Genomic DNA, 12,803 nt, shown 5'->3' on the forward strand with positions numbered 1-12,803 from the left:
CATACAGAACTGTAATGGAAAATTGCTCTGGAACTGATTAAATGCCAGCTGAAAACTGTACCGACTGATCTTATCAGGTTCAATTGAGTTCCAGACATTCAAAGAGAAAGTGGGTTCGGGGAAGACTTTCAATCATTCCTAAGTGTTTGGCTGCGCCTCAGAGTTTATGATCAAGTTTTTCAAAGGCACACGTGCAAAAATATAATGTCCCGGCGCTTCTTTCTTCCTTTATTTCACCGGGTTGTTAAATCCGAGGTTACAAAAGGGAAATGGCTGTTTTGCAAAGACTGTCACAGCTGTGCGCGTTTCTTTGCATACGGAGAAAAATACGAACGGTGCCTGGAGTCTGTAGATGCTTGACAGCTGAGACAATCAGCGCGAGAAGATTGCCTCGGCACTGTCAAATGCAGCAAGGGGCAACAACTTCGACAAATATTGTGCCTTCTGATGTTCTTGTACCTTACTCATCAGGAGGGTGCGGGTGAATCCTCTTGTTGCTGCCGGCCCAATGCAGAGAGGATCTCGCGGAGGGTTCCACACCTGCAAGCTGATCTACTGGCAAATATCCATTGACGACTGTCAAATACAGGATATGGAAACTTCTTTCAGTGCAACATGTGGTCTGAGGGACACACTCCCTTCTTTGCAACATGCCAATGGTGGGCAAGGCCACAGGCAGGGGTGCCATCAAGGAGCGGGTGGGGGGCCAAGCCCCCCCCAAAAAAATTAAAGGGGGGCTGGGCCCCCTCAATATTCCACAGCCAGGTGGGCTCTGTCAGGCCTTCCTGAGGCAGCGATGGGCTCTGTTGGGCCTACCTGTAGCTGTGACAGATGCTGTCGATGTTGCCGAAGCTGCAATGGACCCACTGGTGCCCTCTCAGGGCTGTGGCGGGCCCTGTTGGGCCCCTTCCCATCATCTCATAGTTCAACCTTCATAGAAGCAGGATCACAAGAACTGGAATTGACTCAGGGCTTCAAGCAGACTGCCCTCCCCAAAATACTCATAACAATATTATTTTCTGATTGCTGGATTGCTTTCTTGATCGGTGTGCAAACTGCTTTGTGATCATATACGGTGAAAAGCAGTTTATAAACACTGGAGATTTTGAGAAAATGTGCAGGCCCCTGCCCCAAGGACACTGCAATATAGAAAGCAAAGCAACCTAAGGGAAATAACAGGAAGTCCAGCCGGAAGAGGCCTTTGTGGCTTTATGTTCCAGGTGTAGGATAACGGGGTGTGTCTGATGCTAGCAGGACATACTGCCTGTGGCTCAATGAGACAATCATCACATTCGGAGTCACATATTTTGACTTGCTTCCATGGCACACACAAACACACACATGCACATTATTTGCTAAAAGGCAGCCTTGCTTTTCCACAGCCCAAACTGCATTATGGGGGGAAAGGGGCTATAAAGCATACTTCCCTTGCATCCAGCAGGTTGGCTTTTGCTGTTGCATCGTGGCTTATGTGTGTGTGTTGTTCTGCATTTGGATCAGAACTGCAAAAGCACGAAAAACCGGCAGCTCTTGAAAATTACGTCTGCACCAAGTAGTTTCTGATTATGCCGCATTTCCTTATGGCAAGTTGCACAGGGTTCCAAAGCAGTGCATGGCGCAGCCCTCCCAACACGCCGCCCCCCTCGTCTTTGTTTTGTCTTTCTTTGTTTTTATGTAACATGCTCTAAATAAAATGTGCTCTGCAGCAGCAGCTTGTATTGCCGGGAGCTGAGAGCAAATGACAGGGGACGTCGGCCTCCAGAATTCACGCTGCACTTGTTCCTTTCCCCCATTGGAAGCATCTGCTCTGAGCCACTGAGCAAAGAGAGACAGGAGATCTCATCGAGACTCATGCCCAAGGGGGCAGTCTCAAGATAGGAGCTTGGGGGTGAGTGGGTGGGAGTGGACTCTCCCCTCACAACCCACAACACAGAATGCTGCTGAATAAAAATGGATCTTTGTAGTTCTACTTGTGTATCTGTATCCACTAGCCTTTGCCTTTCTGCATCTAATCTTGTTTGCTTACCTGAAGTAAAGGTAACAGGTAAATGTAATGGTTCTAGGGGGTTGCTCGTGCGTAAGTTGCCGCCACTCCTGGCTAGGTTGCCTGGTTGAACCCTTTCTGTCTGGACAGCCTTTCACTTCGTGGCTGTCTCAATCGCTGGCAGAATCCGTCAGTGGGCGTTTCTCGAACTTCTTCCAGCAAAGAAGTTCTTTGACGCCAAGTCTCCTCCTACTCTCCCTGCACGGAAGTCTTCTGCGCAGGGAGGGTGTGGGCAGTGGAGGACCCATACTCTCCCCACTGGTCTCCGGTGAAGAGTCCTGGAGCCTTCTCTCTGATTCCCCCATCTGTCTCCCTTCACCCCTGGTGTTACGCTGATTTCCTTCCCCAGCAGATGGGCTGCCTCTCTCCCTGCTGGGACCCTCTCCGGCATCGCTCTGGAGCCTTCCCTCCGCCTCTGGCTCCGATGGCAGTTCCCTGACAGTAAAGGACCCCTGGATGGTTAAATCCAGTCAAAGGCGACTATGGGGTTGCGGCGCTCATCTCGCTCTCAGGCCGAGGGAGCCGGCGTTGTCCGCAGACAGCTTTCCGGGTCATGTGGCCAGCAGGACTAAACCGCTTCTGCACAACGGAACACTGTGACGGAAACCAAAGTGCATGGAAATGCCGCAGCGGTACCTATTTATCTACTTGCACTGGCGTGCTTTTGAACTGCTAGGTTGGCAGAAGCTAGGACAGAGCAACGGGAGCTCACTCCATTGCAGGGATTCGAACCACCGACCTTCAGATCGGCAAGCCCAAGAGGCTCAGTGGTTTAGACCACAGCGCCACCCACGTCCCTACTTAGCTGAAGTACAGCCATGACATCAGACCCTCCAAGTGTCCCTATTTTCCAGGGACATCCCTGATTCAGAGAAGCCGTTCCAATTTTTGATTTGATCCTGGAATGTCCCTATTCAAGAAACATTGAAGGATATGTAATTATCCAAACCCCAAGCCGTCTGAAGGCAATCCTGTATAGGGAAGGTGTTTTTTTTTTTTAATGTTTAATGTTTTATTCTGTTTTTACATATGTGGGAAGCCGCCCAGAGTGGCTGGGGCATCCCAGTACGATATGTGGGGTATAAATAGTAAAATTATCATTATGGAATGGGACGTCCCTATTTTTATTGGAGAAATGAGAACTGCACTTGAACCCTTAAGGAATGTTTTAGACAGAAATGCCTATACATGGTATGGTAATACAATCTTTCTTACCTTGACCATCATACAACTGGTCAAAACCTGTTTGAACTGCTTATACCTGCCTAGTGTGCTCAGACTGCTTCTAACTGCTTTTTTGCCAATACAGTATGTAGTATTCTGGACCTATGCCAGGTATTTGTGTAGCCTTGTGTATAAGAGATGAGCATCGCCCAAAGCTCTTGGTCAATCCTCTTGGAGCAATAGCCTGGGGAATTGACCACTCAGCGCTGTTTTAGAAATAAAGTCTTGGCTGTGCCTACTCTGTTGTTCCTGACTCCTCAGCTCTTGGTGGGTAATTGGGTTCTGCCTATCCAAGAACAAACAAAGGGCATATTTTTGCAACAATGTGCAGCTGCTGGGAGCAGACTGATCCTGTCTTCAGAAGCATTTAGGAAGATGAGGAGCAGAAGAAGAGACCCTTGCTGAGGCAACCAATTGGGTCTATCCACTGAATATGGTCTACACTGACTGACAGTAGTTCTCCTAGATTTCAGACCAGGGTCTCTCCAAGCCATGCACAGCAGATGTTCTACCACCAAGCTATGGTCTTTCCTCATGCATCTTTTGGGTTTGCAAGGGGCAAGGATCTCCTAAATTTCCTGAGGGCCAGTTTCTCCCCATAATTTCTGAAATTAGCAATCATGGGATTTGACGTCAAGCCAGCTTGGGAGCTGGGCTTGGAGAGGTGCCATGCAAGAACAAAGGCAAGTGATAGCAGCGTCATTACCCTGGCAAATGGTGAGACATTTGGCATTGGACAAGAAAGGAGGAGCTGCCAGGATCATATGACATGTGGTATCACCCCAGGAAAAGGTGCCTTTGGGCAGGAGGCTTGTGAAACAGTTTGCCAGGGTGACAAGAGGACGCTGGAAGTGGAAGGGGAGGACTAGTTTTCTGCAAAGGCTGCTGGGAAGTGAAAAGAAGGAGGTAGGGAGAATGTGCAATGCTGGCTGGAAGAGGTTCCACCAAGAGACTGGCTGATGCTTTGGACGCAAGCTTGCGGCAGCTATGAGATGGTCAACGAGAGACACTGTGCAAATAAACCATACTTCCAGGACACTGCAGAGCCACTGTGCCTTGACTTTCTAACAGAAACACAACCTTTGGTGAGCACCAAGACCCCTGGAATCTCTTGCTACCACTCAGCAGAGTCTGGGGTGTTGTGTGACACCAGAAACATAGGAAGCAATATTGTTGTTGTTTAGTCGTTTAGTCGTGTCCGACTCTTTGTGACCCCCTGGACCAGAGCACGCCAGGCACTTCTGTCTTCCACTGCCTCACACAGTTTGGTCAGACTCATGTTTGTAGCTTCGAGAACACTGTCCAACCATCTCGTCCTCAGTCATCCCCTTCTCCTTGTGCCCTCCATCTTTCCCAACATCAGGGTCTTTTCCAGGGAGTCTTCTCTTCTCATGAGGTGGCCAAAGTACTGGAGTCTCAGCTTCACGATCTGTCCTTCCAGTGAGCACTCAGGGCTGAAGGAAGCAATCTTATACAGAGTTAAAGGTAAAGGTAAAGGGACCCCTGACCATTAGGTCCAGTCGTGGCCAACTCTGGGGTTGCGGTGCTCATCTCGCTTTATTGGCCGAGGGAGCCGACGTACAGCTTCCGGGTCATGTGGCCAGCATGGCTAAGCCACTTCTGGCGAACCAGAGCAGCGCATGGAAATGCCGTTTACCTTCCCACCGGAGAGGTACCTATTTATCTACTTGCACTTTGACATGCTTTCGAACTGCTAGGTTGGCAGGAGCAGGGACTGAGCAATGGGAGCTCACCCCGTTGTGGGGATTCGAACCGCCGACCTTCTGATCAGCAAGTCCTAGGCTCTGTGGTTTAACCCACAGCACCACCCACGTCCCTTTCTAAACAGAGTTAGTCAATCCCAAATTGGCCAGACTTGGTTTAGGATTTGGGATTGGGCTGGAGTGGCTACACAGCCCTAATTGATCCAGATTTTCCTGTCTTTGGGATGGAGAAAGAGATGTGTGTAGGGTTGGAGAAAGGTGTATGTTTGACATCTGGAAGCCCTGAGGCTTAGCTACAAAGCGAGACAGCAAGAGTACATGTTTACATGCTTAATGTGCTCTGCTGGGATCTCAAACTAGGGACTTTGGCTGTGGTACCTAGCATGCCTGTCCTTGGATAACTATAGAGAACTGAAGGCAGATGGAACTGCTGGCTGGCTGCTCCACCACCACAGATGGTCAGAAGGTGGCACAACGCTTCAAACACAGCAGGGACACAAAGAGTAAACGGGGCCCTATCAGACTTTATAAAGCTTTGCTGATTAGCCTGGCTCCCAGGCAGGAACTATTGGGACTGCCTGCTTGGACCAGCCATCTCCTCGCCACTCCCCACCTCATGCACTAACAGATAGAAACTTAGAGCAGGTGTAGTCAATGTGTTTCTCTCATTTGTTTTTGGATTCCCAACTCTTACAGCCCCAATCCTCAGGGATCATGGGAGCTGGTGTCCAGCAATATCTGGAAGACCACAGGTTCCGCAGTCCCAGAACAGGGGATCAAGAATTAAAAGGACAGAAGAGCATCTCTTTTGTGTCAGGCCAATGGTCCATCTAGTCCAATGCCCTGTTTTCCACTGTGACCAACCAGATCCCCAAATGGGAAGTTCACAACCAGGAGATGAAGGCAAGTCCTTTCTTTGACTGATGTGTCCCTGCATTTGCCATTTTTTTTATTCTTTTCATTTATTCAATTTATATCCTGCTCTTGTTCCCAAAGGAGCCCAGGGCAGAAACTGCACAATGATCTAACATGTTAGGACATCTTTTTTGTATATAAAAAAACTATTGAAATACAAATAATTCTAGGTGAAACGTGCCAAATTCCGTGAACAATATTGGACTCAGTTATGTTTCTGTAGGGGAGGGTTAACGTAAGTAGCTAAGAGCCCAGCTACTATTCAGGCCAATGACTCATCTATTCCAGCAACTTGTTCTCACTGTGGCTAAACTGATGCCTATGGGAAGTTTGCAAGAAGGAGGTGAACAGAATGACGCTCTCCCCACCTGTCCTAACAAGCAATGGATGTTGTCCATTTTGGTGAGTGGGGCACTGCCCCACAAGTGTCAGTCTGCCCTCAGCCTGCCTTCACCTACCTGCCTTCTTATTTAACACCAGCCCAGGGGGTGGTTGCCCCTTGTAGAACTTAGCAGGGAGGACGATGGGGGCAAAGCTCTGCTTGTCATTGGTTTTGGTGCCATCTACAATTGGTCCCTCTGCCTTTTACACCACTCTTCCATTTTCCCATCTACCTCTTGTTTTATTTTCTTTACATTTGCCCTCCATGACAAAGGGCTGGAGTAGTTTATTCTCCAGTTTGAGGTTGTGTCGGGGCACCAGGCTCTTTCCCATGGTTCCTCCACAGTCTGCTCCAGAATTTTCTCTTTCCCACCAGCCACACTACCAATATTAGCACTCTGATGTCAGTTGTCAAGAACTGTGGAATATGCCACCTTGAAGTGGGTGAGGAATCGAGCGCCAGATCTCTCTCTCTCTCTCCAAGAGTGGAGATCACTCACTCATTGCCTTTGCAGAGGGAAACCCAATGTTTCCCAGGGCAACCAAATGGAATTCCCTCCCAGGGGCCAGAGGATTACAGGATATAACATATAACAGAGAGCCAGTGTGGTGTAGTGGTTAAGAGCGGTAGTCACGTAATCTGGGGAACCGGGTTCGCGTCTCCGCTCCTCCACATGCAGCTGCTGGGTGACCTTGGGCCAGTCACACTTCTCTGAAGTCTCTCAGCCCCGCTCACCTCACAGAGTGTTTGTTGTGGGGGAGGAAGGGAAAGGAGATTGTTAGCCGCTTTGAGACTCCTGAAGGGGAGTGAAAGGCGGGATATCAAATCCAAACTCTTCTTCTTCTTCTGTTTGGATGGAGAACTAATGAAACCCATTGTGTTTTTCTTTATTCGTCCTTTTTACAGCATGACTCCAAGCCGTTTTTTATATACATCCTCCGACTTTTGTATACTTTTTGTATCAGTATTATTTATTTGGTAACAAATGTTTAACAGCTTGCAATGTCTAAAACAATTCCTCCGGACAGGGGGCAGAATATGGTGATAGTTTACGTATCTCTGCTAATTTTCTTTCTTTCTCATCTATTCTACCCTCCTGAATTAATAGTTTACAGGGGAGACTTTTGAATTTTCTTAACACTGACAACGATTTAGAAATCTTGGGAGTGAGTTCCGTTGCTCATGATGGGACTTCTCTTCCGAGCAAACATTTGATTGATGTTTTTTCTTGTTTATGACATTTATCAAGCCAGCCAGAGAACATCAAGTTATCTGGGTAGCTTACAATAAATAAGGATAAAGTCAATTTAAGTGCAAAATGGGACATGAAACCATAAAATCAAAAGCAGCATGAATGTGTAGAAGATTGCACGGCAAATAACTTTAAAACAACAACAACACATTTCCCTTACAAAGACCTCAGATTTTAAAATTTGAGTTTTATTAGGTTTGCCAGATGAGGAGCATACTGGCCCCTGAGATTTCAGGGGCCAAACCTGAAACCCAGGAGCAGGCCCTGGTGATGTCATCAGATGGGCCCTGGAGATGGAGGTTAATTGGGAGAGGGGAGCTGAAGAAGCAGATGCCCCAGGGTGTCTATACTATAATTTGCAGCCAGCTCTTGTCAGGCTGAAGTTTGTAAGCTGCATGCACAGTCTTCTTAATTCTTCTTCATTAAAAAATATCAACCACCTTTCAAGCTCTGCACTGGCCACCTGGAGGGGGCCAAGCAGACCTGGAGGCTTCGAGTCAGACTTGGAGGTCTGGCAATCCTATCAAAACTATTCAGTGGCTGGATGTATATGCTGCCAATTCCTGATCAAGTAACCATTAATTTTATCGTTTCATCCTCCAAATTATAACTATTGCATTTTTTTTTTACAAGCCACCTTGATATTTAGATATTTCTTCCCTCTTCCAATACAGAGAACCTTTCATTAAGGATTCGTGGAGAATATCTGGAGGAGGAAGGAAAGGCAGCCCTCAGAAAAATGAAAGTTCTCTCTCGCCACAGATCATTCCCTCTTATGTCTGCTACAATGAGGGCCGCACAAAAAGGATCCTGGAGATTTTCTGTCTTGTATCCACAGTTAGGGTTTTACATCTTTCAAAATGCTTGGCCAAGATTGCACAATGCTTCTCTCCAGTCTGGGCATGGCATGAAAGCAAGTGAGTGCGCATAGCTTTTCCTAGCCCACCCAGTACCCCACCCCCGGGAGTACAGAAAGAACAGGCTATATCCCAGTGGGAGAACATCTGCTTTGCATGCAGAAGGTCTCCGGTTCAGTTCTCCCCAAGGAACTGCTTCACCCCATATATTGCTGCTCAGAAATAGTACTCCTCAGATGACAAATTCCTGAGATTGCCATAGTGGGGGTTCTGAGCTCTCCACAGAATGCCTGCGACAAAGCAACACAGGATGGTCAATTCCCCATTTCTGATCTAACGAAGGCTGCACTCATGTGGCAGTTAATTCCTTTTCCCTAACTGCTAATTTCCACATTATATTTGAGCTTTCACACAACGTAAAAGCCGCTTCCAGAAAATGAATGGAATATAGTGCATGTTTAGTTCTGAGTTATTTGATTTTGGGGGAGGGTGTGTGGAATTGCAGCCCCCTTAACCCAGAAAATGTATATTGCTGCGTATTGCCAAGTCAAAATCGTTATTGTGCTGTGATTTCAAAACCGATTTTGGCCAATACCTTGAAAAATCACAGCACTAAAACAGACCATAAAATTCATGATACCGTCGTACCTTGGTTCTCGGATGGAATCTGTTCCAGAAGTCCGTTCGACTTCCAAAATCCAAGGCATGGCAGGAGCTTCCTGCACTCAATCAGAAGCCACGCTGGATTTTTGGCTTCCCGAAAACATTCACAAACCAGAACACTCACTTCCAGGTTTGTGGCATTTGGGAGCCAAAACATTCAAGTCACAAGACATTCAAGAACCAAGGTATGACTGTATTACCATGCAAAAATGACTGAACAAAAGAGAAAAAGTTGGGGGGAGGCAAGGCATGGGGCTGCAGACCCCCTGGGTGCATTCTGTGGACCTCTAACTGGGAACCACTTGCTTATTCTGCTTCCTGACATTTTCTGTTATTTTCCATGTTATATTTGAGCTTTCACACACTCTAAAAGCCACTTCTGGGAGTCTAGTGGAATCTGGTGGAAATTCAGCACTGGAAATGGGGAGCTGTACTGGTTCTTTCCTGCTGTTTCCATGGGGGAATCAGGGGTGTGGGGAGACAGAAGCACACACGTGCAGAATTGTTGAGGGCATAGCGATGTTGTCCATTGACACTAGTTGTTGTGTCACATCACACCCACCAGTACGAATGAAATTTAGCACAACATGGTGGCATATCAGTCAAAAAGCCACAGTTCCATGATACAAGCTACTGCGGCGTGAAAGGAATATGAGACAGAGGCACCAGCATTATAATAGGAAAAATTAAGGCAATATTCCCCACATCTGGTTGCACCCAAAGAACACATTTTGAAAATCACTATACTAATGAACAGAGGGAAGCAAAATGACGGAGGTTTTCTTTTTTCCCATTTTCATATCAATTGGCAGAAATTATCTTTATTAGAAAAATGAAATTTTCATGTATTTACATTTTGTACATCTTGTTATACTTGGCACATGTGTTTTCTCTCACAGGTATATACATTTCAATATACGCAAACATTCACGTCTTCCCCGCTCTCTTCCTATCTTCCATCTCTCTCTCTCTCTTTCTCTCTCTCTTTCTCTCTTTCTTTTCCCCCTCCTACATATTTAACAAAAATGAAAAATACAATACACCTTGAAGACAACCATGTTCATTATATACTCTCCCCACCCGCCCTTTTCTATCATCAAAAGTTTGAAGCAAACATTTGTGGGTTTTTGTTTTGTTTTTTTGTAGATATGTCTGAAAAATATTATTTATACAGTATTAGCACTTAAGTCATGCATTTGGATTTAAATATGCTGGAGGGGTAAACGACTGTTTAGACAGAACAGGTCAACAGAGAAACAAACAAACAAATGGGAAAAAAAGATTCCTGGGTCACAAATTACTTGCATCCCACTGTGTTATCAGGACATCATATCCAACTACCAGTTTTAAAGAAGTCTCTAAGAGTGTGTACGGACGTAACTTGTGTATTTGGTGACTCTTGAGTGTGTATGTGCACGTCTTAAAATTGTTGAGCTTGGTTTTTCAATGATTCAAAACCTTGAGTGTTCTCGATGAACATCCCAGTGCTCCATTTCTGATGGTGCGTTCACACAATACAGGTTCGGTTACTGGACAAAGTCAGTGCTAGGTTTTGACTTCCATCGGTGAACCCCCATCACAAATGGACAGCTGCGTTCAGAACCTCCATATCAACTTGCTCTGCTCAACAGAGATCTATTAAGGGCCTCTTCATACATTAAGATTTTTAATATATATATGGGGGGGGATTTGACACCCATGGCTGCAATCCTATTACCACAGGGAGGGAATCTAAAGGGGCCTACGATAAACCATGTCAGAGCCCTTCTCCTTGCTACTGTGCCCATAAGATGTTGGGGCCAAGAAGACCAAATCTGAGGTGATTTGAGGATGTTCAAGGGGGAATCAGGAAAAAGCACAGAACTGAGAGATCCACAACCTTCTCAACACCCCAGGGGGGGACCCAAACTGGGGGTATAGGGCAGCTGAGGAGTTAGCCTAAATCTTTCCCACAGGAGGAAAACGAGGGCTGCAGAGAAAAACCATAGGAGCACAAAAGCACTTCTCATTTCTGCCCTGCCAATGAAAGTCTGGAAAAGCTTTGGCTATGGTGATTAATCCACCTTCAAATCTGCACCATGAAAGAAAGACAGTGAAGGCTAAGCTCTGTTTTAAAAGTTACAGCTCCATGTGGTGGGAGGAATTGTGATGTGAATGAGGCAAACAGGTGCTTGAAAAGTTGAATCTCATGCAGGAACGCTCACGGGGAGAAAAGGATTTACAGAAGCTGCCGCTGTATAACCTCCCCCACAAAGCCCCATATCCATACACAAAGCTGACAGCTATTAATGTCCTGTTTTCTTATCTCCAAAACAAAAAAAATTCCATCACTCTTGAAAATACAATGCATCATAACTGCATCCAACACTGTATGTATACAACACAGTTGGGACATAGCCACACTTAACTCTCATCTGCACTTTCCAGGCATGGTCCATGCTTTCAAGCTCCATGAGTGAGCACCCTTTATTTGCTCTGGAGTTTTCCCCGTGAAAACCTGCTCTTTAAAGTTCAATCGGAGCAAACAGCACTCGGTGGAAAACCCAAATTGCTGTTTGCTCCAATTGAGCACTAAAGAGCATGTCTTCATAGGGAAAGCACGCTTGGAGAAGTCTTTGCAGGGAAAGGGTGTTTGGGCATGAAGCTTTAAAATGGAAAGATAAGCCCTCAGTGCAGCAGGTATTGTAAGAAAGCTTAAACCACGGCAACCCCAGTGGGTCCTATTATGCATGTTGGAGGAAGCAATCTTATTAATAAATGTGTAAATTCAGCAGAACACATCCTGGAAGACCCGTTTAGAGCCACAAGGAGATGACCTGATGTCAGTGCTCTGTGCATTAAGAGTATAAATTGTAATCACATATGGTATGATACGTTGGCATCTGAATGTATAACTCGCAAGGAACTACAAAATGGGGGAGCTGACTGGCAGCTCTTTGTGATTTGATTTCCTCATCACACTGTGCAACTTGCATTTGCAATTTGGCAAGCTTCTGTGTACAGTCATGATGACTTGTATTTCGATCTTTTTTATTGAAATAAAATCTAGCTTTCAACGCATTTGCGCATGTCTGAGAAGCAATGCATTTATACTGGAAGACCTTGTATGCAAATGGATTTGTATTAATCTTATCTGGGGAAGTGCCCTCCCCTTTTTCCATTTTGTGTGTCCATATTTACAGTGCAATCTACAGGTGTCTGCGCTAGATCTGGACAAAGCAGTCCATGCTGCTGTTTCTCTTTTTTCCTATCTTAAATTCAGTTCACCCCATTTTAAAATAACTCATCTGCATTTTTAGAGCACATTTCTCCTCCTGTGTATGATTTGGCATGCATTTTTGCCTAAAAGGTTCCTGCCCACCCCGGTAATCTTTTGGGGGATCCTGATTCTCTGGGAGAAATCCACCAGTAAATGCTGCTCACTTCAGTGGCGTTAATGCCAAAGAAACCCATGGTAGATTGTGTCCAAAGAAATATTGGCAGCAATGTCATTGCAGAGCATCCTGAAGGTCTTAGAGACTTGATCTAGGCATACTTGCATGCTTTCAGCTCTATACCCTGCCCTGATCTCCCTCCTTTCACCTTTTGGATGAAAACTGAGTCACATCTCTCCCATCCCAACTATCATCAAGCTATAGCCAATCCTTATACTGGCCACAACCACAATAGCTGAGCTGGAGGTGCAATTCTGCCTCCCATTTTTGTTGGGGTTTTTGCAGGAGATCAAATCAGTGGGCTTTGT

This window comes from Podarcis melisellensis, assembly GCF_964234715.1.
Source record: "Podarcis melisellensis genome assembly, chromosome: 14".
Lineage (NCBI taxonomy): Eukaryota > Metazoa > Chordata > Lepidosauria > Squamata > Lacertidae > Podarcis > Podarcis melisellensis.